Below are 3,907 nucleotides of genomic sequence, written 5' to 3'. Positions count from 1 at the left end.
GTGATATTCTATAAGGTTTTCCTTATGTTGAGTAGATGATCGTGTATTCCATAAGAACTTCCTTATGCTGATTATCTTTAATATTCCATAACGTTCTCCTTATGTCGAATATTTGAACGATTAAGTTGGTTATCTCCGTATGATTAACTTAGTCGTAGCTCGTTGCTCCGTGAGTTTACTTATGTTGAGCACATCCAATTAAATTGATCACTTTTGTGGTTTTGATTTAATTGCTCTTTTCAATCGAGTTAATCATGGGTTTACTTGTGGTTGATTTGGTTGAGTTTGGATATAAAAGATCATTCTTTTGATTTTTGGTGTCCAAATAAATCCTTCTTTTCTTTTGAAATTAAGTTCGCATATGTTGTTCTCTTGGGAATGACATATTATGGGGGAGAGTTCTTTTTGAACTTGTGATTAATGGTAATATCTCGTGGGGAGTGCGGCTGTGTATTTTTTTAGGGGTTATCTTGTATCTTAAAACTCCTTGATGAATACTGTTAGCTTCGGCTATGAGATTGCATCTAAATTTAAGATGATGTGTGTCTTCTCTTTTGGTTGTGCATTGTCTCTCGTGGGAATTTCATTATGAACCCGTTCTTTACCTTTGCCAATTTTATTGACAAAAAGGGGGAGAAATATTGTACTTACTACATTATACATATGGTTTTCGGATCATTGTGTAAGGGGGAGTGGTTACCATGATCAAGATAGGTATTGACTAAGGGGGAGTGATACATATCACCATAGTATTATTGTTAAAGTCGTGATGCAATTGGACTTTGATATTCATAATAATACTATGAAACTGTTTAATAATGATTGAGAATCTCGATTTCTCTCATTATTTGTGCTACGGATCTTCAACAACGGTGATGCTAAACTTACAACCTTTGGGATCATTGGAGTACTTGAAAGGACGAAGATTTCAAGGAACGTTGAAGATTAGACTATGGAATAGGAGCCACTAAAGTTTATCTTTTTTGTATTCCATATGTATTAATAGTTTTGTCACTAAATTGACAAAGGGGGATATTGTTAGAGCATAGCTCGGTCGAACTCGCATGCGTTGCTATATCAAGCATGTTTTTCAATATTAGTAATAAAAATTATAAAGTCTTGATATCTAGCCTATTATCTAAGTCTCGGACTAGGATAGGAAAAGTGTAGCTGAATTCAAGGACTTCATGGCAATTCAACAACAACGAAGAAGATATACACCAAGGAACCGCGGAACTTCATCAACAAAAAGGTATGTGAAGACTTGAACTTATCTGTCACTCAAAATTCTATCTATTCTCTCTTCTACTTCTTATGAGACAAAAGTCGTATGCTATATAGACTAGATCAAACACATTTGATATTTCGAGATGAGTATTCAATGCTTATCTTTTTCTCGAAATACATGTGTTGGTAAAGCTTTTCGCTTTGACCAAGTTTTTCTTCATCTTTCAATCGTATATTTGAGAATTGCTCCGACGTGAGGACGATCTGTGAATAACGGTTGGGATAACGTTCTAAGATAAAGTCTCAATGATTGAAATGAGAGTAAGATTGCATAACCCTTGATCTGAATTTCTTTGAACTTTGTTGAGCAAGTGTATTCGGTAGGATTGTGGAATTGGCTTGCCAAGTCCGCGAACCCAGTCTGCAGACTCAGTCCGCGAACTGACGGAAGTTCTTGACCGAGAATTTCTGCTGGGATTTTCGAAAATCGTTTGTGTGACTCAAGTACGCGAACTCAGTCCGCAGACCTAGTCCGCGATCTGGCGGAAATTCTCGACCCGAGAATTTCTGCTGAGTTTTGGAAAACTCAAAACCGATGCTTAAGTCCGCGAACTTGTTTGTGAACTTAAGTGGTTGTAATCTAAAGAGGTGCTCTGGACATAAACATTAAATTACTAAGGAATGCTTAATGCAAACCGTGACTATAATGTTCATCGAGCCGATTCAATCGAATCGAAATCATATAGAGTTCAATTGTGTCTTGTGTAGTAACATAAGATCTCATAGCAATTGAATGACTCTCTAACTAGTTTGTTTGAAGCCAAGTGAACTAGTTATGATGAATGAGGAACCAGGTTAATTTGAGGAGCTCATATGGTTGCTTTTCGGTTACTATATTTGACCGACATGTATGTGTATGTTTGGGCCGGTTCTCACGAACTTGGAAAACGTCTACAAGTGTGTTTGACAAGCTTTGTCTTTCGATCTAACGGTTGAGAGATATTGGCTTGGATACAAATTAGGTATCATCTAACGGTGAATAGAGTTTACTTAATATCTAAGTAAAACCCTGACTTGAAAGGCTATATAAAAGAGACATCTAGATAGAGAGAAACTTAATCCCCACACACCTTTCTCGTGTGATACTAGTTCTCTCGTTAGAGTCGATCTCCATTAACCCTTGAGTTTCTTCTCTAAATTCGGGTTAACGACTTAAAGACTTCATTGGGATTGTGAAGCCAGACCGATACTACTTTATCGTAGTTGTGCGATCTGATCTTACTTTTCTATCGTACAAGTACAATCGTTTTTGATTGGCTTGAGAACGTTTGAGTTCTCCGATAGGTAAGATAAAGAATTTACGAACGTTCTTCGTCTCACTGTTCGTGAATCCTCGATATTCTTCTTGTGTATTCAGGAATTGAGTATTGAGAGGTGATTGATTTATCTAGGCTGTTATTCGAGAATATAAGACCATATTAATCAATTGGTTCCTGTGCTACCTTGATTATATCAAAAAACGGAACAAACTAGGGTTTATCTGTGGGAGACATATTTATCCTTTGAATAGACTTTTCTGTGTGATACAGATTTGTTTATTATCAAAGCCTGCGATTTTGGGTCGTAGCAACTCTTTGTTGTGGGTGAGATCAACAAAGCGAATCAAGTGCGTAGTATCCTGCTGGGATCAGAGGCGTAGGGGTGCAACTGTACCTTGTATCAGTGGGAGACTGATAGGGTTCAACTATAGTCCAGTCCGAAGTTAACTGGTAGTAGGCTAGTATCTGTAGCGGATTAATACAGTGTGTATCTAATCTGGACTAGGTCCCGAGGTTTTTTTGCATTTGCGGTTTCCTCGATAACAAAATTTCTGGTGTCTGTGTTATTTCTTTTCCACATTATATTTGGTTATATAATTGAAATAATAAAGGTTGTGCATTAAGCTTAATCAATTGGAAATCCAATCTTGTGATTGTTGATTTTATTGATTAACACTTGGATATTGGTTTTTGATACCGTCCAAGTTATCTCTCTTTGATTAGAATCGCAGATTTCTATTTGCTTGAGTAACAATCAAATTGAGAGATAGAGATATTCACTCCTTGAGACACTATATTATAGATTGAGTCTAACTGTCTAGTTGATTCTCTAGTAGAGTGTTTCGGAGATTGTCCATACAGATTGCTAATCGAAATATTGGGTGGTGTTGTTAGACCCCCTCTTTTTCAATTGGTATCAGAGCAGGCAAACACGTTAAAGACCTAATCAGTCTGTGTTTGTAGCGATCTGACGCTATGGACAGAAGTGCTATCTCTGTAAACGTACCACCAGTCCTCGATGGCTCCAATTACTTGTTGTGGAAAATTGCTATGCGAGCTTTTCTTCAATCGCGTGATTTTCAATCATGGGTATATGTTGTCAATGGCTATGCAACTCCCGTTGTTATGCAAAGAGACGAGCTAGTACCTAAATAAATCTCTATGTACAATGTGGCCGAGTTAAATGCTGCAAGGAAAAACTCCGACGGGCTGAATGCCATCTTGCATGCCATTACCCCAAACCTTCGACATTATGTGACATCCTGTACCACATCTAAAGAAGCTTGGGATACTCTAGAAAGGGTATTCGAAGGTAACCCCAGTGAAAAGGAAGCAAGGCTTCAAATCCTTAACTCAGAATG

This window comes from Papaver somniferum, chromosome 3, assembly GCF_003573695.1.
Source record: "Papaver somniferum cultivar HN1 chromosome 3, ASM357369v1, whole genome shotgun sequence".
Lineage (NCBI taxonomy): Eukaryota > Viridiplantae > Streptophyta > Magnoliopsida > Ranunculales > Papaveraceae > Papaver > Papaver somniferum.
This window is presented reverse-complemented; position numbering follows the sequence as displayed.